Raw genomic sequence first — 26795 nt, forward strand, 5'->3', positions numbered from 1 at the left:
CGACATTGACACCCTTCTGCTGCTTCCCTTGCTTCGCTGACTTCTATGGTGAGTTACAATGCATAAATATTTCTCTCACTACCGTTTTTTTTTTTTTTTTTCAAACAAACATCATTAAAAATTTAATAATGCAATAATCAATTTTAATACTGAATAATATTATAAATTTTTGGTGATCAGAATGGGATATGTCAATAAAACTTACCAGAAGTTAATTTAATGATGTTGGCCTGAGGAATCTCCAATATTTTAGCCTAGTTCTGTGATTGATAACTAATTTAAATGCGTACTTTTATATTTGTCGAAATGCTACACCATTACATTAAGGGTATTAATACTCTTTATGATTATGCCATAATTAATTATTAATGCTTATTTACTAAAATAAATAGCCAAAAGGCTTCACATTGGCGATACAAAATTATATAAATTCAGTGGATATTAAATCCAACATTATTTCAAAGCCAACTACAGAAGCTATACACGTTTCTTGCAAAATTTGACCAGCCATCTTACAGGAATACACTCATCAAATTTCTCACGAAAATTCTATAGTTACTGTAGTCCGCTTTGAAATAATGTTGGATTTAATATTCACTTAATTTATATAATATTAATACTTATGTTAGTTTAATGTATGAACTTTAAAAAAATTGGAATGGTATTTATGAGTAAGTTTGTTGGGACTGAGCCCTCTAATACAGTAAGAATAAATAAAAATACAGTCTATAGAAAAAGAATTTTCTTTTTCTATAGACTGTATTTTTATTATTAAAGACTGATCCTTAGGATTCCCTGACTTTTCCCCTTTTCTAATCGTACATGCGTTCATTATGCATTTTGCACCGCGCATCTGCCAGTAGGCAGAAATATGCAGCGGCAAGTGGGAATTATAAAGATAATTTAATTTAGGCATATAATAAAATGTTGATTTTTTTGAAACTATAAAAATTACATTTGATTTAAGTTGTGAATTATTTTGTTACAGTTCTACCGAACATGGCTGCCGAAAATAAGAAACGAAAATTATCACAGTCAAGCAGTAGAGAGTTCCAAAGCTGGTAGACTGAAGAGTATGGCATGATTAATAAAGACAATAAAGCAATATGCGTTTTATGTTCCTGGACAGTTGTGTGCAGAACGTCGTCAGTAAAACGGCATTATGAGACAAACCATAAATCGCTCCTTGAGAAAAGCAAGGACGAATAGAAAGAATTTATTGCTCGGGCAATTAAAAATAGGAATATCCAGTCAATAACCCTAATGAAATTTATCGGCAGTCGATCAAATATAACTGCTGCTAGTTTTTTTGCCTCAAATGTAATTGCTAAACATGGGAAACCTTTTAGTGATGGGGAATATATAAAAGAAGCATGATTTAAAATGCACAACAGTTCTCTTTGAAGATTTTGAAAACAAAAAAAAAATTATTCAAAGAATAAAAGATATGTCTTTGGCTAGAAACACGGTGAAAGATAGAATCATAGAAATGGCTAAAAATATAACTCATCAGCAAAAAACATATATAAAATCTTCTGGTTTAATTTCTCTTTGTCGTGATGAGAGTACTGACATAACTGGATCAGCTCGTTTAGCAATTTTTATTAGTTATTGTGTTGGGAATAACATCAAAGAAGAATTGATAAGTTTAACATCATTAGCAACAACAACAAAAGGAATAGATATTTGCAATGCAGTTGTAAATGCACTTGCTGAAAAAGATACAGATCCCTCCAAAATTGTATCAGTAACTACTGATGGTGCTCGCAGTATGACTGGAGAGGAAAATGGCTTCGTCAATTTATTTACCAAATATATTGGACATTCAGTTCTGGGTTTTCATTGTATTATACATCAGCAGGTTTTATGTGCAAAGGCTAGTTTCAAGCCACTGGAAGATATTATGAGCATTGTAACAAAATTGGTCAATTTTATATCGGCACGCACTTTAAATAAATGAAAATTTATAGAATTATTAAGTGGGGTAAACTCGGTGTACAATGGTTTACTTATGTACAACAACGTCCGATGGTTAAGTCGTGGGAAAGTTCTTGAAAGATTTGTTGAGTGTTTAGATGAAGTCAGACTTTTTTTACATAATGAGAAAATCATTGAAAAATACAATCAGTTAATGAACGTCGAATGGCTTTCGAAATTAGTGTTTTTTACTGATTTGTGTTTACATTTAAATGAATTAAATGTTAAACTGCAAGGCGTTAACAAGACAATTATTGTCATGTTTGATTTAATCAAAGCATTCAAAGCTAAATTACCAATTTTTAATTGTGATGTCATTTCCAATACCTTCCGATATTTTCCAAATACAAAAAATGTCTTTGCAGATCTAGAATCCCATGAAAAAACAGATCAAGTCAAATTGACAAAAGAGTTTTCTACAGTTATTCGGTCGATAATCAACGAATTTTCTTCAAGATTTACGCAGTTCAGGCAATTTGCAGAGACATCAAAATTTATTTTGCATCCGGACACAACATCAACAGATAAACTCAATTTGGAGATTTTTGAGTGGCTGAATTTGGAAGATATAGAAATGCAACTAATCGATTTTCAATCTAGTTCTATATGGAAATAAAAGTTTGTCGATTTGAGAAATGACTTGGAAATAATGGAAAATGATCGATTATTGGGGGCAATTAAAAAGAATGCAGAAGAGGAAATATCGAGAACTTGGAATGCCATTCCTGAAACCTTTTGTTGTTTAAAAAAACTAGCAATGGCTATATTATCAATTTTCTCCTCTACATATGCATGTGAGTCATTATTTTTTTAAATTTTATAAATATTATAAAAGACAGTTTAAGAAATAGAATGACTGATAAATCTAGTTCCACGTGTGTATTACTAAAAGTGACAAAATATGAACCTGATATAAACCATTTGGCTAATGTACAACAGCAAAAATCTCATTAATAAATTGATAATAGGTTAATATTGATTTGTATACGACAATGTGTATGTGTTTCTTATTATGAAATTCTATATTAATTTTTTAACTTGCCTCAATAACATTCTGCAATTAATTTTGTGTTAATTAATGTTAATTAATTAGTGTTGAATTAATTAGTTGCTGGCGTGGCTGGCATGTCAACAACTTGATTTGTAAATTTTTGGCACGCGGACATAAAAAAGTTCGCCACTACTGGACTAACACATGGTATGTTAAGTGGCTGTAATGTGAAAAATTGTGTACTGTGCTGTGATTTTTTCAACAAATAAGAGCTTCTCCAAGTGCTATCAAACAGCAATTGGATAGTGCTTATGGGGAAGCTTCTCCTTCATATTCGACCATGAGGAATGAGCTAAACAGTTTCGCCCATTCCTCGAAGGGTGATTACGTTGAAAAGTGACACTGTTGCTTTCTTTCTGTCACCTCTAAAAGTTAGTCAGGCTGGAAACTTATGGAACCATCCTCGTGCTTGGACACCGCTTGTCTTTTAAGTAGTGTAAGCGAAGGTCACAATGATGCTATGGGTTGTATACTGATAAGTTCTCCAGTCTTTTTTGGAAACGTTCCAAGTTTCTATATCTATATTTTTTTTTGTTATGAAAAAGGATGATTCTTTTTATTTTTGCATTTTCATGTAGTTACATGGTTATATGAAGTTTTATTACACATATTATTTTACAACCTCAAAATAGCAAACATCCTCTATACCACAGTACTCTTATGTCAAAAAGTTAAATTCATCATAAGTGATGAGTTTAACTTTCTTCATCCTGCAATTTGGCCAAAGCATACTGAATTAAATTTCAAAAGCAAATATTTTGAACAAAAACATACATGCATTAAATTTTTTATCAGTTTTTAATAAGTATTTCTTTTTTAAAAAAAAAAAAACATTTGTTTATAAAATTTAATTCAGTACACTTCAGCCACATAACCACAGCCGGCCTGGTTGGCCAAGTGGTTAGCATATCCGCTCTCCAGCCAATAGGCTGTGGGTTCGAATCCCGCATAGGCATGGATGTTTGTGAATGTCTTCCACCTTCATACATTCCTTCACCCCAGTATAGATGCACTCTCCCAATATGGACTGGGTCACCATGGGAGCAGTAGACCCAAACCTCCTGCAATGGGGAGAGGCTTTCACCCTATAGTGGGTAGAAAAATAGGCTGTTCATCATCATCACCACACTTCAGCCACATAATGGTTTGGTGCATTCTTAATTTGAATTTTATGTAATTTAAAGCAAGCTCTATTGTATACAATTCAGCAGTATAGATGGTAAATTCTGATGGGATCCAATAAGATATGATACAGCTGAGAACCTACTAAAGACTGATTTTGAGCCATTTATATACACAGGAACAAAATCAGAGTATTCTGGTCTGTACATGTTTGACAGAACTGCTGGTATACAGAAGGAAGGGTGGAATGTGCAATTACTTTGCCAAGGAGATGCTATATGTGGTGCCATGATGGTAACATATTTAGTGGCATCCATGTAGTATTTTATATTGTGATGTCTAGATCTTGTAGTAATGCTTTTATTTGGAAAGTTTGGTCAGTTTCCTGACTGCCTGATGGAATGGATCAAACTATCAAGGTAAACTGTGTCTTGTAGAAACTATTCTCATAACTGAGTCTTGATGTAATAAGTGCTAGAGTGCAAAGCATGTTAATCTTTCTTCAACACTTGTATTGCATGAGAAGAAAGGCATATGCGTTGGTGGTTCATGTTGAGTTGCTTTTATTATGGTTTTAATTCATAACACAAGACACTAAAGACACTAATAAGAAAATAAATACATTTACTTAATTGCTGATATTTCACTAGTTTTCTACCCATCATCTTGAGAGCACAAAGAGTTTTTCAAATTATGCAAACAGCAACAATTAGTTAATAGTGGAAATGATTTAAAATTGTACCAGACAGCACAAAGAACTAAAGTTCTAAATTCTCTCTCTCTCTCTCTCTCTCTCTCTCTCTCACTGTCTGTCTGTCTGTATCCAACAACAGATAACACCAATTAGGACTTTAGTTCTTTGTGTTGCCCATTAGAATTTTACACTATTCCACTATTATCTCAAAAATGACATGTGTAAGGTAGAAATGAGGTACACAAGGGAAGAGCAATTAAGATATTCTGCTTTTATTCATATTGGAGAGATTTAGAGTGTAGGTTCTTCTTATAGTTGTCAATCCTTGATCTTTAAATTCAGAGCAAATCTCATAAGGAACAAGGAGAAGGTCCCATCCTGACATTACACCAGAAAAATTCAGTTTTGTTTGGTTACTGTAACTGGTACTCCTCCCCACCCCAAGTGTAGTTACACAAAGATGTTGCTCCTGTTGTTTCCAAGAGGAGTTTTAAAAAAGAATTTGTCCTGAATGGAGTATTTTTTCACTGATTTTTGGTATCTGTCAACCCTTATAAAAAAAAAAGGTGACATTTTCTCAATTGAATTTTCATTTGTCAAATGTATAATGAGGAATAATGATGTATGTATGTGTCAGATGGTTTTTATTGCTTTCTAATTTTGCTGTCAATTGTTGAGCATATAGTTTCCATACTGAGTTGAGGATTGCTGAGGACTTCTGATAGAGATGAGGATGAAAGAGTCATTTTCATAAGGGAAAATTCAGTGCCAGAGCTCCCCCACTCACCATGGAGCTATACATGGATGCTCAATTCCTACACTCAGAAGATAGCATGGCAGACTCAGATGCCACACCAACACCACAGCAAGCTTTGAACCCTGTCAAAGGACCATGGAAGGAGATCAATAACATTGCATCTCCTTACTGCAATACCACTAACCCTTGCAGGCAAGTCCACAGGCCAAGTGATCCTGGCAGGGCCATCCAGGATCCAACCTCCTCTGTAATGCAAAGCATGGACCAAAGCAGTGGACTACCAGAACCTCCCTCTCCCTTTCTGGATGTCCATGGTTCACACTGCACAGCAAACATGGCAGCAAGTCATTGGATCCTAGTGATGATATGGAAAACAGGATAATAAAAAAAGACTAAGGAGAAGCAGAGCAAAGAATATGGGAAGAAAAGAATAGACAAAGATGAAAAGTGAAAAAAGATAACATCAACACTAGAAAATCACCTCCACCACGAACAGGTGCCTCACATGGAAGTGAAAAGCAATGAGAAACAGGTTTTCTGGAAAATGAAAAGGGGATAATTCAATGACCAACATAAAGCAAATGAGGAAATGATGGCAGCATACTTTAGATATTTAGGAAAACTGGGAGAAATAGGAATGAGTTCAAGCACAGGTCTGAGAGAGAGAAAGGATAGCAACAGAACTATTGTAGATTAAAGAAGTATTTAAGATAAACTTTAAGTTTTTAGTTAATGTTTAACTGTGCAGAATTTCTTAAGCTCTGATTCGTTAATTCTGATTCTCAAAACAAAGACTGATCCAATTATGCTTAATATATTCTGGTTTAAACTTCCATAACTTGAAAGCATGTTTTCCAGATATCTTGAAATTATTAATTATGTTCAAAAAACCTGTAGTCAATAAATGTCCAATGGCCCTGCATAATCTCCAAGAGTTGGAAGCTCCATAACATAAAAATTGGGTCACAACTCCAACCAATAGAAAACAACACAGATACACCAAAGACAGAAACACCAAGCTGACATGACATAGCCTCCACTTCCCCCATGAGCTCCAAAGATGATACACTGGTGAAACGGCTCACACCCCATTACTCCCACCCCTGATCTTATCCCCCTCATATCCTCCTCCTTCCCCAAAAATTTCTCTGCCCACCTTTAATAATAAAAAAACCTGGGTTTTTCAAAAATGTTCACATACCTCTTGCCTCACCAACGATTCTCCCACATCTCTCTCTCTCTCTCTACCCCCACATTTCCAACCCCCCTTCCTTTCAATCAGACTTCTTTTCCTTTAACAGCAGATGAATGTATATCACCATACGCCAGGATGCTGCTGAATAAACAGACAGCCAGCCATATCCTACAAAGGTATGTCCAAATTATTCCTCCTATGTATTCTTCATATATATATCTGTCTATATAAAACATCAGTAATTGCCCTAAAATGAGTAAAAAGCCAATGACATTATAAAAAGGGGCACTCCTAAACAAAAATAGGCTAAATTGCCATGAAAATAGTAACCTGTAGTCTGTTCTCATTAACTTATACATCCCTTCTTAGAAATATACCTTTTTCTGAAATCTATTTCATCACTTTTCTTGCAACAAAAACCAAATCTCAGATTTTTTGATTGATTATGGAAGAATATTCTTTCAGCAGTGTATGAGCCAAATCATTATAACCACCCCAGCCTATTTCCAGTCAACCAAACTGCATGGTCACCAGAAACAGGTCAGTGGTAGTATCCTGATATGGGGATTGCTCTCATGGACATCACTGGGTCCTCTCATTCTCACTGAACAAACCTCACTGAGGTTTGTTCAGTAAGAATGGTAACTGGCAGTCTGGTTGGCCCACTGGATACCACTACTGCTCTCCAATGAACAAGCTTAATAAACTTTAACAAGCTTTTGTAATATATTAATAAAATGAAGGAAAGAAAAATGGGTGCAATTACATGAAATTTATATTTATACTTACAGCCATAAGTGGACCACAATGCTTGGAGGCTAAGTATGAAACAAGAAAATAAATTAATGGCATTTGCAAGAATTGTTCCAGAATTGTGCAGAATTGTCTAGAATGGTTCTAGAATTGTGCAGGAAGTGAGGAAACAAATACTACTAGATGAGATAATATTGATTATGACATCAATAGTACAATTCCAATATAACAATTTTGATTATTGCAATTTTTTTTCTTTTTCCTTTAAGCAAAGTTAGCAAGAAGCAAGAGAGAGAGAGTGGAATCAAATAAAAACTATAATAGCTTTTCAGAACAACAACAACAACAACGTACGGGTCATTTCTTTAAAAAATTTTATATGACTTCCACCTAAAAAAAAGATTATGATAGTTCAGTCAATAGAATTAAACTGGATATACATACACATATATAAATGTGTGTATGTTTGTTGATCTGGATATATATCCAGATCAACATACTTTCCCATTAAACATAAGTTTTCACACAATAGCTATGTAAACATGCAATATTACTCAGTTATCATCAAAGGAAGTTAAAACACTGTTTAATATTCTTCTTATTTACATTAGTATTAGAATATTATGCAGAAGACAACATCATGATAAAATAAGTAATTAATTATGATTTCCAATATTTCACCAAAGTCAAGTTAGTATCATCAGGATACAATATCTTTTTTTTTTTTCATGTAACTCTCCCACAGAACACTATAAACCTATAGTGCATTAGAACTGTGGACTGGTTTTTTTTTTTAAATTATTTTTCACATAAAGCAGAAAACCTGTTGTACAGCCCAAACATGGAACTTCAGGCTTCCTCCAATAAGCAGGGCAGTGGTCTCACATAGAGTAATGAAATCCATCTTCAACCTAAGAACAACTACAAACATCCAGGCCTATAGTGGATTCAAATGTATAGCCTAATGGTTGGAGAGCGCAAGCAGAAAATGACGAAACCTTCAATTAACTGACCCTTGAATGGGTTAGTGTCAAATGAATTCTAGTATAACATAAGATAATTGCCTTCAATTATACAAAACTTTCATTATCCAACTAGCAATTTGCTGTCACCTGCTATGGTCAGATAACTGATGGATTACTGTACCTGTATGTTGCATATTAAATTTTATTCTACAATCTTACAAATCTAAAATCTTATGCAAGTGTAAGGATTTTGCCATATGCATTGCTATCCTTAAATGTTTTCATTCTTAATGATGGCTTGGAAAAAGCGACACTGTAAAGGTGGGTGGGTGAGTTATAATATGAAAGTACTGAAGTTAAAAAACAGTATAAATTTATCTAGAAATTTTAAAAGCAAAACAGCATTTACATTTCTTTTGTAACTTATGTTATAATGCAATCAGAGTGGGGAAGCCCTTTATTACCATGTGGTAATGAAAGTGCAAGTGAAAGTCAAAATTTACAAAAAAAAAAAAAAAAAAAAAAATGTGACATCATTTAATTTCACCTTAGCTTCTGGATGCACGCGTGTGTGCACATCCAGAAGCTAAGGACTACATTTTTACCTATATATGAAAGCATTTTCATGACTATAGCCAAATGCAGACAAATTTATTGCCAGCATGCTAATAAATGTAGTTAATTCCTTAACTACATCCTTAGGACTACAGTGCTTACAGAAGATATGAAGAGACATTTCAGTATGGAATATGTGTACCCAGAACTGCGATGCAGCCCTCACAATGTCATACCATGCTTAGCATCAAGTGATTCAGGAGTTCTTGAGGCAAACTGGACCACTCCTCCTTCAGAGTAAATATAAAGCCTTGTTTTCAGGAGTGGAATTTCAATCAGCAATGCACTGCCCTATTGCATCCCAAACATGCCCTATGGGGTTGAGATCTGGAGAGCATGCTGGCCACTCAATTTGATTAATATCCTTAGTCTCCAGAAGTATCTCCACTGCTCATGTATGATGTGGTGGCCATTGTCATTCATAAAAATGAATTCTTCACCTTCAGCACCACAGATAATGAAACATGATGTTGAAGAACTTTGTTGCAATATTGGCTACCAGTCATAGTCCCTGTTTCCTGCACTTGTAGCTCAGTGCTTCCATTAAGCATCCATGATCCCAGCACTGCTGTATTTATTTATTTCAAGAATATTCTCGCAATGGTAAGAAGCACCACCACTTTCACACTAGATCAAGTGTCATCTAGAATTAGAGGAAAGACTAAAATGACTCTCATCTGTAAAGAGTACATTAGTCCATTGGTTGTCCAATTTTTATGGGTACAACACCACTGAAAATGTGCTCTACAAATGAATTGTAGATAAAGGGACACAGACTACAGGTCTCAGGGATATAGGCACACTTGACACGGACATCTTGCCACAGTTTGTCAAGATATCCATGTACCCGTGCTTGAATGAAACCGATTCCAATAGAACAAGCTCTGCAATGGTGTGTTGATTACGTTTTGCTGTTATAACCAAAAATCTGTCTTTATGCTCCATGGTAGAATGCGAGGGCAACCTCTTAGTAAATGTCTGGAACATATTCTATTGGTTTGAAATACTGCTCAAAGCCTGGATACAACACTACGTGAGATTCTAAACTCTCTAGCAATATCAGTAATTCTGCGGCCTTCTTCAAGCTTTCAAATAATTCTTCCCCATGCAAAATCCTCTAGATGATATCTTTGAGACATTACAAGACATCCAAGTTTGCAACTTTATTCCTTCAAACACAATTTTTACACAGCTATTTGTCTTTTATCCTGAGTGCTATGTGACCCCCTTTGCACGCAATTCAAAAATTTGAATCTGTACGTGCTTTCTGTTATACATCAGTTATACAAATTGTCACAAGCTGATTCGTCTGAATTTGCAGTTGTAATATTCAGAAATAGTGTTCATAGGTTTTGGACACCAGTGTGTTTGTGTGTGCACGGATAATAGGATTCTATTAACAGATAAAATGAAATACAAAGTAATAAATAAAAAAATTTTAATTAAGCATGACATACAGTTTAATTAATAATGACTTAGAGCCCCGAAGTCAAAGGAAGGTAGCTTTGTTTGTTAGGTAGGAAGCCTTAGCATTACAGTTTACATATCTTTGGAAGTTTAATATATTCGTATTTATTTAGTATGCATTATGAAAAAATTACAAGGGTGGTTGCCTGAAAAGTTCTCAGCCTAACAATGAAAAAACGAATTTATAATTTCAAAATTATTTTTATTTTTCAACATAATTTCCCTTAAGACTAATACATTTATTCCAGCATCATTATCCTGTCCCTGTAGTAGTAGTAGTAGTAGTTCTCAGTAAGATCTGCAAAATACCTCTCTGCAGCTGCAATCACCTCTTGATTTGAAGAAAAAAGATGACCAGTGAGGAAGAGTTTTAGTTCTGAGAAGATCATAGAAGTCAGAGGGAGCTAAATCTGGGGAATAGGGTGGATTTTCCAACAATCCATAATGCAGATCCATTAATCTTCCAATGGCAATGGGAAGCATTGCCAAAACACCTCTGTGGGCAGGTACATTGTCCTGATGAAAGATGATTTTTTTCTTCTGCAAACCAGGTCTTTTCTCACAAATTTTTTCTTCTAGTCTGGTTAAAAGATCAGAATAAATATTCTCCGGTTATTGTTTTACCTTTTTTCAAGATAATTAATACACAAAATGACTTTTGCATCTCAAAACACCGATGCTATGACTTTTCCTGCTGATGAATCGACTTTGTCTTCTCTGATGTTGAAAAACCCACTTCTGTCCACTGTTTTGACAGCCGTTTGGATTCTGGTGTGTTAATGGTGAATCCAAGTCTCATCCATAGTAATAAATCGATGCACAAAAGCAGTTTTATTCTTGTTAAAACAATCCAAGCACTGTTCACAGATTTTCATGCGAGTGCGTTTTTGATCTGCTGTGAGCAAGCGTGGCACCCATCTTGTGCAAAGCTCTTTCATTTGCAATTCTTCATGCAAAATATATTCTACACATTCTTTTGAAATGCCTATAGTCTCAGCAATTTCATGCACTTTGACCTACCCGTCATCAATACCATATTATGCACTTGATCAATGATTTCTGATATTGTAACACTTTTTGGACATCCGTCACGTGGATCATCAAGGCTGGTACGCCCATGTTTAAAGCAGCCCATTTCTTAATTGTCAAAAATTAAGGAAAAGAGTATCCATAAGCTCTTATGAACTTCAAATGAATTTCATTTGCTGTTAAACCTTCTTTTACAAAGAATTTTATAACCACACAATACTCAATTTTATCCATTTCAAGGGATACAGACAACGGGGGGGGGGAGCACAGACAGTCTTCCTATTCAACATCTAGAAGAACAAAACCAATTATCAAAAGAACTAAAGGTAGCAGGAAAAATTGAAAATTCAAACAAAGGATATGATCCAAGGAAACTAAAAAATTATTCATTGATATTTTTGCTTCAAGGTATGATAATGTTGTTGGAATAAGTATAGCAAATTAACAATATAGTACAGTTTCTTAATCATCCAACCGGCCATGAAGTCTCTGGACGTCAAGGTTAGTATGGATGCGAAATGCATATTAAAATTGTAATACCATTGATATTACATTGAAATATATGATGGATACAAAGTGTATAAGGAGTGCGTATTTTATCAATATGGCCAGTTGTGTGGTTAAGCATAAATGCACTGCAGAAGTGTATAAAAAATAAGTAAAATGTATACATGATAAATTTTAATAAAAATGTTATATTGCAAATATCTTAACAAGAGATGTAGTGAAAAATGTAAATATCATTAAATAATTAAGCTTATTTCCCTGCTGGATAAACAAGTGTATGCCCATTTAGTAAAAAATTACTAAATGTACTGCATCTGCATGTCATCCCACAAAAAGCACTGCAGGAAACAGTAACTGCATTAACTGAGTGTGTTAAGTCTTAAGGGTGCTAGGTGGAACTCAGAGGCTTAAGAGCAAAACAGCACTGAGAAAGGATTAAAACCAATGTTTAATTCTTCTAACATTTCAACTCAGCCACAGAGACATCTTCAGTGAGTGCAATATAAAATTAACCACACACACACACACATCCAAAATGAACACAAAGATAAGTGAAATCAGACAAAAGATTCCAGCCCTAACTAGGACTGAGTGACAGAGATAGGAGAAACTAGTGGATAGAGATTAATTATTTTGTTAAATTCTAATTAGTAACTTTAATGGAACGTGTGCACTAGACATATTAAAGTAAGTTTCACAGTTTACACATGTAATAAAATTATATAGAATTTGTTCATATATTTCATCCAATGTTATATGGAGATCATCAGGGAGATGGACCATTAGCTACATTCAAAAGATAACTCAAAATAAAAAAACAGCTAACCCCTTTTATTCCCTTATAGGGAGTAGGCGAGGCCTTTATATCCTATCTAGCTTTTGGAGACTGAGTGGGCAGTTCAATCTCCACCGGTAGCCAATCAGAGATAGCTGACCCATGTCTATCACTAATTATAGCAGCCACCGATGAAGAAGCTGGCAATCAAGGTCTGCCAGCTTCTAATTTCCAGCTTCTGCTAACCCTAACAAGATATGTCATTGTCTGAAATAATGTGGGTACTACGGTCGATTTTCTTGAGTTAACCTGCTAGCCCGTGCCAGTGATCGACTAACTCGGCAACCGGTCAGCAAGAAATGCTTAGGAAAAGTTCCTCCAGTCGGCGACTAGACTTGAACTTAAGTCAAACTTTGAGCGACCAAGCGCAGAGGATGCAAGCGTCACTTCCACTGAGTACACAGGCCTCATAATGAGTAATAAATCATGTGTATATTAGCTTGTACCTCAGTTGCAATTAAAGTATATAATATTATACTATTAGTGTTCAAAGAAACAATTTAGTAAGTTGTGAAGATTTAAATATATATATTATTACGTGCAACTCCAAGGAGTCGATAGACTCATCAAGGGAGGCCCTAACATCATGTCAAGAACAACTATTCGACATTCATACAGTATCTATCATACCATGCCTTGAGCTCATTCACAGTCATGGCACCCACAACAGACTCTGGCAGCTAATTCCACTCATTCACCACTCTCCAAGTAAAAAACCTAGCTCTAACACCCTTGCTAACCACACTCTTGCCCAGCTTCCATGCATGGCCCCTAGTCCTCCCACCAGCAGTCCTATTCTCAAAAATATCTTCTGAATTAATCTTATAGAAACCCTTCAGTAATTTGAATGTCTGAATCATATCACACCTTTTTCCGCCTATCAACCAATTTCTGCAACCCACAAATCTTCAACCTGTTCTCATAAGGTTCATTCCATAGACCTGCTATCATTTTGGTCACTCGTCTCTGGATCCTCTCCACCTCCTCCCCATCAAGAAGAAACCCTGGCACCCATATCTGGGCACAGCAGTCAAGATGGGATCTTATCAAGGCTCGATACAGAGAAACAATAACCTGTTTGTCTCTGTTTGTTAAAGTATTTTTCAGAAACCAAGTGATTTGATGAGCTGATTTAGCGATGTGCCCCCCTAAACTTCAACTCCCTATCCACCAACACTCCCAAATCCCTGGCCTCATCAATCTCCTAGAGTACGGTTCCACCAATGTGATATACTGCTGCTAATCTTTTCAACCCAAAATGCATAACCTTACACTTCGGCACATTAAATTGACATTCATTCTCCTTAGCCCAGTCCTCCAAACGATCCAAATCATCCTGCAAAATTTTGACATCCTGTGCACTCACTATTGCTCTACCCAACTTTGTATCATCAGCAAACAAATGACCACTTCCTCTCAGATTCTTTCCTATATTGTTAATAAACAGATTGAACAGTAATGGTCCAAGAACAGAACCCTGCGGCATAACCACTAGTCACAAGGCGTCTTTTGGACTCTACTCCTGAATAAACCACTCTCTGATATCTCTCCATCAACCACCCTACATCCATCCCCATATGCTGCAGTTTACTGATTAGAATTCCATGTGGTATCCTCTCAAAGGCCTTAGCAAGGTCCAGTAGAATCACTGTAAACCCATTACCCTTATCCAGTTCAGCCGTCACTGTGTTATAAAACGTGAGCAAGTTACTGAGGCATGATCTACCCTTCACAAAACCATGCTGTCCCCCACAGTATCCCATTTTCATCTATCCAATCCTGTATTTTCCTCTTGACTATTTTCTCCAAGACCTTGACAACGATTCCTGATATGCTGATCGGTCGGTAATTTTCAACAGCAGTCTTGGAACCTCCTTTATGCGGTGGAACTATTTTCCCCTCTTTCCACCCCCTTCAGGACTAAACCAGACCCAAGATTCAGATTAAACAATATATGGTCAAGGGCACTGACAATTCTTTAGCTGTTTCACGTACAACACAAGCTGGTATACCATTCAATCCCACAGATGTATTGACATTGAGGTTTTGTAATAGACTATTCACCTCCACTTCATTCACCACAATTCCCGTATAAACTATTGGTTCATTCATTCCTGCAATGTCACCACCTGGATGATATACTCTTGCAAAGTGCTTGCTCAGTAATTCCAGTATATCGACTGATTCGGTTAACTCCCTACCATCGGCATTCTTTAAAATCATTCTGCCATATACGTTTTTTCTTTTACTTGCAACATATTGAAAAAACTGTTTGGGATTCTCTTTAGCCTGCATGGCTAATGTTCTTTCATAATCCGCTTTTGCTTTTCTTACCACTCGTTACCCTTCTGGCCTGCACTTTATACCGTTCATGTGCCTGCCAGTCACCTTTCTCCTTAAATTCCCTCCACAGTAGTTTCTTTTTTTTTTCTTTTTTTTTTACAGCTCAAGCTTAATGGTGTTATTCATCCATTTAACCCCTACTTGATTTATTATTCGTACTCTAGGTATACAGTCAGCCACTGCCTCCTGCAAACATTTCTTAACCGCCTCCCATGCACTATCAACATCCAGCCCTTGTAGTTTTACATGCCATGGCACTGAACCAATCAAACTCCAAAGCTTGTCATACTTACCAGCTGTCACCAATTGGTGGCAACGTGTTCATATTCGTTACAGCCAAATTCTCAGATGCAATTACTAGGTCAAGCACTCTCTGATACCTAGTATTCTCCATTACATGCTGTTGCAGATAGTTATCCCTTAATAACTGCATAAAATCCAATTCCTTTTTTCCATGTGTCCTCTCCTCATTCCAATCAATGTTACCATAGTTGAAATCCCCATAATAATTACCCTCTTTCCACTCATTTCTTCTATTTGCCTATGCATACTATCCCCACCATCTATTCCATCACCTAGTCTATAGCAACACCCAATATTGTATATTTTGTTCTGCTAGATTCTATCTCACACCAAACAGCCTCAAATGTGCTCTTTTCTCTATCCTGCAGTTCCACTTCTATTCTCCTTGGCTGCAGCTCATCAGCTATCATCAATAACACTCCTCCCCCTCCATTTTATTCTCCCTGTCACTCCTGAACACACCATACCCCTCACATTCAATCCCACTAACAATATCATCTTCTGTCAGCCATGTTTCACTAATGCCAATAACCTGTAGCCTGAAAGTGCAACCAAGGCCAAAAATTCTACCTTCTTGTTTCTAATACTTCTACCATTAGTACACATGAATTGCAACAGCCCATTTGTCCCATCCCTATTTTGATGCCTTATACTAACTATCCCATTCTGATTTGTTGTCCTTTGTACTCGCTCGGGCATATTACACACATTCATACACTCTACTGTCTCCCTAAAGTCTGCATATCTACTTCCATCCCCCCTTAGTAACTCTAGTTTCCCTGATCCTGCACATCCACTTCATTCTACAACACGTTTTCAAGTCTCTGTACACAAAATCCATTCAAATGTAACCCATCCATCTTATATAAATCCTTTAGCCCATCGAACTCACTCCACACATCCACAAATTCCACCCCACTTCTACTACATAATCCGTGCATAGTCATTAGCAATTTTGGCCCTCCGTCTATACTCTTCACTGTCATACCGTGGCAACAGACTCACCATCCTAACTCTCTCTCACTCTTCTCTTTTACTACCTCAAGTAATTCCTTCAAATCCTCTCTCATAGCCATTTTGTCTCCATTCAAATCATTCATTCCTGCTACTACTATCAATTCTTTCACCCTCTGCTTTTGCATTCTAATTGACTCGCTTACATCCTTAACGTTCGCACCAGGTTGGTACGATTTTGTCAAACTCTCATCTATCACACCTCTGATTAAAGAATCTCCGTACAACATTCTCTCTTTCATTTTGTTTACACTCACTATCATACTATTATTTTTCTTATCATACTTTTGCCGTTTATTAGTTGGTACGCTCAGTAAACATTTTTGCCAACGCTCCAGCTGCCGATTTGACCTATGTATTGCTCTGCATAACCATGCGATCTCACTCATTGCATCTGTCTCATCATTTTTATTATCCGTTAATTCATTCGTTCATTCTGTATTCTTATCTTCATTCTCACTTTCAACGCCACTCTCACAGTTATCTGGTACTACGTCGCAAATATCACTATTCATACCTCGCATATCACTATTTTCTACATTCTCACTTTCAACAACGATATCACTCTAACGACTTGAAGCACTTTAAATCCTCACTTTCCTTACACTTTCTGCACACATTCACTCCACTATCATTGTCTAACCAGACTCCAACCGCTCTCCTCAAAGCATACATTTCACAAATAGTACACTGAATAAAATCCTTTATATTAAAAATTTTGGACAAATATATATATTTATTTATTTATTTAAAATAATTATTAATCAAAAAAAAAACTTATGAACAATTAATAGTGATCTTCCCAAAACTTGGATATTGGCATAGAGTCTGATCAACTCAGGTTCAGACAATTTATTAGTGTTTCACATGTTTCAAGGAAAAGATGATCAAATCTGAACTTGCTGGAGTGAAAAAGTTTTGTCTGGTTCCAAAGAACTCTGTGCCAAGTGTCAACAGTGTAAGAAGCAAGGCCAGACTGTCAGATTCCAAAAATGTAATATAGTCTTGATGTTCTTCGATTCTAATCAAGGCGGAATTGGCCAGTCTGTCCAAAATAGGAAAGATGAAACAAACAGGGTAATTGATAGACACCCAGTAAGGAAAGGTAATGTAGCCTTTGTTGATGGTAGAAAGGAAGACAATTTCCATGCTGTGAAGGAAGCATATATGAGTGGGTTGGGGTGGGATCTGGAAAGTTCTGATAAACACCTAGATTAGTTAATTCTGATAAAATTAACTAATTTTATGTCTTATATATCCTAAAAGAAAAAGAACAAATTATTACAATTTGATGAAACATGGGATTAAAGGGTTTTAAGATATGTTTTTTCTTGGGTTTACATCAGTTGCTTTAATATCATTTTTGTTCTAGGTGTTTATCAGAACTTTCCAGAACCCCCCCCCCCTCATAGACTGAATTTACGAAGAATCCTTACTCTTTGTTCCAAGGTTATTTTAAGGTAGGGTAGTGAAATTCTTTTCACATTGGATTGTAATCTGGTAAAAGGATGATAATTACCAATAATTTTTGAATAGCAGTTTTGTTGTATTACATATCAGATTGCTTTTAATTTTATTCAGTTCATCTAACAAAAGGGGATCAGAAGAGAGCAGACAGCATGAGCTCTGTGTACATGACCCTTGATAATATAACACTAATTTTTTGTTATGAATGTTGGTGGGAGGATGAGTGAATGAATCTGCCAGTAAAGGTTGGCTTCCGATAAAGTGAAAATTCAATATGACCTGTGGGATTATGAATTCTTCTTCTTCTTGAGTATTCTGCAATTGAGCAGGTTCTTCCTTTAGTAGCAGAAACTTTTCTTCTACTCTCTTCTGTTCTGAGCCTTCTCTTTCAAGGTTGTATACCTGTCTCCATTCAGCACGTTATCTAGCATTGTTTTTCCTTACTCTTCCTCTGGGTCTTTTTCTGATCTATTTTTCCTTCGATGGCATCTCTGATGATTCCATTCCCTCTCAGAATATATTCGATCCAATTTTCCCTGCTTCTTTTTATCCTCCTTAACAGACTTCTTTCATCTTCTACTCTTTTAAAGACTTCTTCATTAGTTATTTCATCTGTCCATTTGATTTTTTCCATCCTTCTCCAAATCCACATCTCAAAGCTTTCCAAAATCTTAATTTCTTCTTTCTTCAATGTCCAAATTTCAGCTGCATAGAGGGCAACACTCCACACATAACATTTTATTAGTCTTTTCTTTAGGTTTCTATTCATTTTACTTCTGAATAAATTCCATTTTCTATTAAAGGCATCTCTTCCCATCACTATTCTTGCTTTTATGTCACTTTTACATCTTCCATCACTGCTAATAACACTTCCTAGATATTTAAATGTCTTTACTTGATTCAATTTTTCCCCATTTATTCTGATATCCATATTTGCCTCTTTCCTTGCTATTTTCATTACCTTTGTTTTCCTGGTGTTAATGTTTCATTCCATAACTGATAGAGAATTCCAGTAATCTGTTCAACAGGTGTTGTAGTCCTGTTTCAGTATTTGATAATGCCTTGTCATTTGCATATCTTATTGCAAATATCTGTCTACCTCCAATCTTTATTACTTCTTTCGAATTCTCCAGTACTTCTTTAAACATTGCTTCAGAATGCATGTTAACCATGCTACTGGCCAAGACATCTACAGACATCAAGATTATTTTGGATGCGAAGTGCATATTAAAATTGTAATACCATTGATATTACATTGAAATATATGATGGATACGAAGCGTATGAGGATGTGTATTTGATCCATAATGGCCAGTAAGGTGGTTAATGGTGACAGAGAACAGCCTTGTCTTACTCCTCATCCAATGATACCTGGTTCTGTTGTACCACATGTGTCTCTCACCATGGCAGTTTGTCCCATATATAGTGAAATAATTAGCCTTCTGTCTTTCCAATCTATACCAATCTTTTCCATTACTTCCACCATCTTATCCCATTTTACAAAGTCAAAAGCTTTTTCAAAATCTATATAACAAATATTAACTTCTTTATTCACTTCCAGGCTTCTTTCATTTACTATTCTTAACAGTCTAATCACATCTCTTGTTCCCCTATCCTTCCTGAAACCAAACTGATCTTCTCCAAGAAATTCTTCCACTTTAGATGCAATTCTTCATGTTAAGATTCTCAAGTATTTTTGATGTATGGGAAATGAGGCTTATTGTTCTAAAATCCTTGCAGTTTACTGCATTACTTTTCTTTGGTATAGGTATAAATATTAAGGTCATAAAATCTTTTGGTAATTTTCCTTTGTTATAAATTAAATTATTATGAATTATTACGGTGTCCAAAAAGGTCAGTTGGTTATTGGATTCATGTTCAATAGTGAACTACTTTATACAGACGTATAAGGAGTTTATTATTTCTAGGAACTGAAGTAATTCTGACTCAGTGTAGGACCAGATTGCAAATATATCATCAACAAAAGGTAACCATATATGAGGCTGAGGGAATATAGTGTGAAAGAGTTCTTTTTCAACATGCTCTATGAAATAATCAGCTAAGGCTGATGAGAGAGGACTGCCCACTGCTGTTATTGCCTCCTATTTGTTTGAACAACCTATTATGCCATGTAAAATAGCCTGTGTTGATGATAATTTTAAATAGGTTGACAATGTCTTTTAGGAAATCAGATTATGAAAACTGAAGAGTCTCTTGTAATGATATGCTGGTGAATCTCCCATCATGTGGGTTATGTCCATATGTTCAGATTGTGGATTATCCTGAGTAGGATAATTGTATCCGCTCTCCAGCCAAAAGGCTGTGGGCTCAAATCCCACCATGGACATGGATGTTTGTGGTTGTCTGTGAAAATACTAGTGGTGGTGGTGGCAAGTAGTAGATGGCATTGGTGTAGATGATGCAGTATGCTGCAGGTGGTGGATTGAGTGGTGAAGACTGTAGAGTAAGTGCCTTCTCTCAATGAGTCTCTGGACTCCTTGGAGGTGTCACATAATAATAATAATTATCCACAAGATCCTTCAATGAAAGATCTCTATATTAATTCTTAAAAAGATAAGAAGCTCTTCAAGGAATGCTATGAAGTTCTTCATAAATTTTCATCCTGCATACAGACAAATCGGCCCTTCAGAACACATGCAATTTACAGACAAAAAAAATACTAGCTGTGGTGGTGTGGTGGGCGGTAGATGGCACTGATGTAGATGATTGGTAGTGGAGGTTCGGTGTAGTAGTGGAGACAGAGGGTTGTGCAATAGATGTCCTCCTGCGATGAGTCTTCAGACTCCTTGGAGGTGTCACGAATAATAATAATTATAATAATAATGTAAAGCCACAAAGATGGCTTAAATATCTAAAAACTGGTCACCTTAAACTGCTACTAATAATCCACTTGTGTATTTATTATGTACTTAACCTTAGCATCTCACTGCTTATTATATTTAAATTATCATTTCCTAATAGTATTATACTGCAGGTCTTACAGTGATGAAAAGAATGCACACTGTAATATTTGTTTTCAATTCCATTCTTGTTTCTTAATATGAAATATGTTTTCAGATTTCATACAGGGTTAATAAACACTATCTGATGCATATATGTATGCAGTTGTTGAATATAGACATATGTTCTACCTGTCAGTATATAATTACAAGCCTAACATAACACATATTAAAAGAATAGCACATTCCAATACAAGATTATAAATATTTCAAAAAGTGTTTGTTTTTTCCATATCCAATGCTAAATTGAACATGAAGCCTTCTTGAATCAATCAAATATAACAAATTATAATAGTTATGTTATGCATTGAAACAATACTGCTATCACATAACTGCACTCGCGTGTGTGTGTGTGTGTGTTGGGAGCGGGAAGTAGCATTCATAGCAAATCAATTGTCGAAAAATTAAATCACGAGTGCGGAAAAGAAGAAAGCGAGAGAGAATTTAAAAATGTTTACATCCAAGCTTCATATTCATATATTACTCGATAAATTACTAATGATGTGATTACAAGTGTGTACTGCACTCAACCTTATATGAATTATGCCAGCTTTTATATACGTGTAAGCAAAATTGATAGTAGCATTGATCATTGGCAACATCCGTTAAGTATTTTCGTAGACACCTTCCTGTGGATTTTTAAAGAGATAAAAATTTTAATAAACTTTGGTTTTTAACTGAAAGAAATTATCAGTCTGTATTTAAAAAGACGAGTGAAGTGTACAAATACTACTACAAAAAAAGCAGTGGAATGTGTGAATACCAGCTTGAAGACATTAGTACTTACCATGTTGTCGTCTGCCTGAATCAAAAACTTTTATATCAATTACGTACAACAACGCAATTAAGTTCACTAATAGACGAATTTCTGAACGCTGTACACATTTAATATCGCGAACGAACAAGAAAATTTCACCTAAGTTTGGTCGACTAACTCATACGATCCGATCATCACGCACAGGCGCACATGACTGCCACTTTACGATTCACTTCCAATAATTAAAGTGGTATATTATCAGCATTTTTGCTATCTGTATGAAAGCAATAAAAAAGAATTTAATATGGGTCGGGTGGATGTACTTTTATCGCTACTTAGTTGTTGTATTATAAATATAAAATATCTTGTTTAAGTTAAGGGATAGTGCATCCCATATTGTTTCTTAGCCGAATAAGAAACTCAAAGAGTTTCATGCCGAATATAGAAACTACATAAAGTTCGGCGATTCCAAGCGTAAGCAAATACCGGATAGTGGCACCTGACCCATTTGGTAGTGCAAACTGAGGCAACTCATAGAAAGGATGGAGAAAGCTCCGATCACTATTCTTGGCATTTACCCATAATGTGAACTTAGCTCCTAGGAGCTGTATTACAGTTCTACATTATGAGATCACTACCCAGACCAGTTTCAACCTTTATTGAGATCTCATCAGTGAGTAGATAGACCCTGGTTAATATCAAGTTTGTAACGAACAGAACTTACATCCCTTCTATGAGAAAGGATGTAAGTTCTGATCTACTCACTGATGAGACCTCAATAAAGGTTGAAACCGGTCTGGGTAGTGACCTCTCATAATGTAGAACAGTAATACAGCTCCTAGGAGTTAAGTTCACATGATGGGTAAATACCAAGAATAGTGATCGGAGCTTGCTCCACCCTTTCCATGAGTTGCCTCAGTTTGCACTACCAAATAAGTCAGGTGCCACTATCCAGGTATTTGCTTACGCTTGGAATCGCCGAACTTTATATAGTTTCTGTATTCGGCATGAAACTCTTTGAGTTTCTTATTCGGCTAAGAAACAATATGGGATGCAATATCCCTTAACTTAAATAAGTTCATCTCGCCGAATTGAAGCCTTTGGCTCTTCATATAATTAGTAAAATATCTTGTATTACAAATACTGTATTACTATGTGTTACTTCTTCATGATTTTCAGATATACTGTATAACACATGATATTTAACGGGTCAAAGAGTTAATCGCTATCATGTTGCCTGGAATTTTGTATTTAAAAAAAAAAAAGGATAATGTTAGGATGCTTACTCATTCCGTTTACTCATATCAAAACAAACAAACTGAAATTTGTCTGCATGGCAGGAAAAGGAAGAAAATGTTGTCGTTAGATCATCCAGAGGGCACCACGAGGGGGTGACAGTCAGACTTTGCCCTCCCAATCCTTAAAAGTTTAGCTACATACTGAAAACCAAAAAATCAAAATTAACCATATTAAATCAGAAATCTGTGTTTTTACTATTAATAACCACCTCAGAAAATGGAGACCAAAGATTAAGCTAAACAGTAAACTAATTACATTTAATGAAAACCCCAAATACCTTGGAGTTACTCTGGATCCTTCTCTAAGCTTCAATAAACATATCAACAATGTTGCAGTCAGAGCAAAAAGAAGACTAAATATCATGAAAAGTCTCAGGTAAAGAGTGGGGAGCCGATGCTAAAACCTTAAAAGTCACATATACCTCCATTATCCGTCCCATAATGGAATATGCTTCCCCTATCTGGATGCAAACATCACAAACCAGTTTAGACAAGCTTATAGAAATTCAGAAAAATGCAGCTAAAATCATATGTGGACTAAGGAATACAATTCCTGGAAAAATAGCTGAATTCGAATCCAACCTTGTTCCTTTAAAAATTAGGTGGCCAGAAAATCTTACCAAATTTGTAGAAAAAAGAGCCAACCTTGCACATTATAGAACAAGTGAACTTTTTAAGAACTAGAAACCAACAAATAGAATAAAGAAAAAATCAATGCATGAAATCATAGAAAATAAAATTTCCTTGGATTGTCCAAATAAAATAGCCGACTACCCAGCATTTCCTCCAAATCAAGACAGGAAAAATATGGTTATCAACTCTGAAATAGGGAAACATGAGAAAAAAAAGCCTAGAAAACCCTGAAATCTTGAGATCATAGCCCTTTCAAAAATAATGAAATATGGACCTGACGCAATAAAGATCTACAGATGGCTCCAAAAATCCAAATAGCAATTCTGAGAGTGGCGTAGTCATCTATGGCTCTCATAATATAGAACTAAAAACAACTAACAGTATTGGATGCAACTCATACCATGCAGAATTAATATCAATTAACACAGCACTGCAATATTTGGACAAACAAAACCCGAAGGAGTTTATATTTTTCACAGATTCCTTAGCAGCCCTTCAAGCTATTAAGAACTGCCACACTAGCCATCAAGAAATACTTAGAGACATAGCAAAAAACATAAATAAACTACATAAGGATTCCGAAATAATCTTCCAAACGATCCAATCCCATGTGGGATTGAAGGGAAACGAAACTGCAGATAAAGTAACAAAAATGTCTGCAACATCAAGTGATACCACAGATTTCGATCTTTTTAAAACCACCCAAAAAGAAAACATAAAAAGAAGAATTCTTCAGGACATGACTCACCACTGGTACTTAGCAGAAAATCCAGGAGCTACCATCAACTCCAAGTTTAATCGCAGTGCCACTACCATGATCTCTCGCCTCAAACCGGCCACACAAGACCAATCAAGTTTAGCAATGGCATAAAAGTCTTCCCCACTTGCAAAATCTGTAACATCGAGGAAGCATCACCAATGCATTTGCTAAACTGTATGAACATTTCGAAATGTGAACTCTATAACAACCCAGAAAAGGTGCTGTATAAAATACGTGAACTTGACCTCAATGATCTGGTGTAATAATACCATGGGATAATAATAATAATAATAATAATAATAATAATAATAATAATAATAATAATAATAATAATAATAATAATAATAATAATAATAATAATAATAAACAATTATATGCAACTGTTGGATTTCAGACTAAACCAAACCAAAATAGCGTCGAAATGGTTCAAAATTCACCTTTCCATTTGTAGTTATTTTATTTTAGCCAAAATCTTTTAGGTATTATGGTAGATGTTTTATTTTATTTTTTCAAATTTTGTTCGAATTTTATACAAATAATTTACTTTTGCAAATATGTCTCTGCATCATAAACATACATGTGATGCAGAAGCATACAGCAGAGAGCTGTTTGAATATTCTCAAGAAAAATATAAAGAGATGGTTTTCACGAATTTCGTCATTTAAAATTTAGAAAAATTTCTGGCTAACAGAAATTGAGGTATTTCTGAGTAGCACTAAATCGAATGAGGTCTTTAATCCTCGTAGAAAACAGGTACCTTAAGAGCTCGAATAGTGAGGCAGAGAAAATGATGAGGATGAGAGAGTGCTTATTATTATTTATTATTTATTTATTTATATCAACTATCAACTTTACTGAGATAAGGGGTGAAGCAAAAGCTTTTCATATTCCCGGCTATCTTGAGAGAAACTGTGAGTAGAGAAAGTTTATGAACTAATTGCTCGCCCTTAGTAGGCTAGGAGATTAGTCCTCAGTATTGAAGTTTAGGATGGCTTTAGGTCTTTTATGTTTGAAATTATCCATTGCGTCATAATCTGCAACTAGTTGGATCAGTTTGTTAGGGTGCACAGATGCTTTTGAGAAGAATTTGGTTGCTATAGTCTGCATGAAAATGTAAATATAGGGGACATTTGTGTCCCGATGTAGCTGGACAGTTCAGATGAACCACAGGGTGCGCCAGAATCATTCTGAGACATTTCTTCTGGGTACGTTATATTTTGAGAATATTAGTATTTGAAGTATGACTCCAGGCCAGTGAAGCATAGATGAATATTGGACGAACCATCAGTTTGTATATGAGAAGTTTGAATCTGGTGCTCAGCTTACTGTTTCTGTTAATTAGCAGGTAGAGCTGAGCTATGGTTTTTGGTGTGTTTGCACAGAGAGTCTTGATATGGGAGATGGAAGTCAGTTTTCAGTCCAATATCACAACAAGATATTTAATCTCAGTTTTCCACGGAATTTTAGTGCTGAAAAGGAGAATATCTTCTTTAGGAAGCACTGATCTTCTAGAGAATAGGACGGCTACTCTCTTCAGGGGATTCACTTGGAGTCGCCATTTGGAGAAATATTGTTCGATTAGCAGTAGGTTTTCTTGCAGTTTATTGATGGCTAGGTGAGGCTTTAAAGATCTGGCCAGTATCATCAGCGTGTAGAGCTTTAATTGAAGATAATGGGTTGTGCGGTATATCATACAAGTATAAGGAGAATAGGATTGGTGCTAGTAAGGATCCTTGTGGAACTCCAGCCAAGATGCGTCTTTGTCTCGAGACTACCCCACACATCCTGACTTGCATGCGCCTATCGTAGAGGTACACCTTTATAAGATGAATGATTCCGATTGGTACACTAGATGATATCAGTTTGTATAGCAAACCATAATGCCAAACCTTGTCAAATGCACTGGCTATGTCAAGGAAAACAGCCCCAGTGCATTGACGCCAGTTAAAACCCGTGATGATGTGCTCCACTAATCTGTGTATTTGTTGTGGTGCTATGCGATTGTCGGAAGCCAAACTGCTCCTCAGGCAGGATATTTAGTCGGAGTACTGAATCTTGGAGTCTGGTGAGAATTTCCTTCTCTGCAATTTTGCCGAGATTTGAGATGAGGCTGATTGGTCTGTAATTTTGAGGCAATCTGGGATTTTTTCCAGGTTTATGGATCGGTATTATGTTCGCCAGTTTCCAGTAGGAAGGAAAATGTTTGTAGTGAAGGACGGAGTTAATTATATTTG

At 35.7% G+C, this 26795-nt stretch overlaps 1 protein-coding gene across 3 annotated transcripts in view; it reads right to left on the bottom strand.

Annotated features, from left to right (window-relative positions):
* The window catches only part of LOC150105778 (H(+)/Cl(-) exchange transporter 4-like), a 425804-nt gene that overhangs the window by 359266 nt on the left and 39743 nt on the right, over positions 1 to 26795 (bottom strand). For 2 of the 3 annotated variants that reach the window (XM_090394347.1, XM_090394345.1), the window contains exon 1: positions 21901 to 22090. The exons of the other annotated variant lie outside the window; for it this stretch is intronic. The gene's annotated coding sequence lies outside the window, so the exon portion shown is untranslated. Of the gene's footprint in view, positions 1 to 21900; positions 22091 to 26795 lie in introns of those variants that run through there. 3 annotated transcript variants of the gene reach the window in all.

This window comes from Typopeltis vanoorti, chromosome 6 (assembly GCF_054136105.1).
Source record: "Typopeltis vanoorti isolate ZY-2024b chromosome 6, IOZ_Tvanoo_1.0, whole genome shotgun sequence".
NCBI lineage: Eukaryota > Metazoa > Arthropoda > Arachnida > Uropygi > Thelyphonidae > Typopeltis > Typopeltis vanoorti.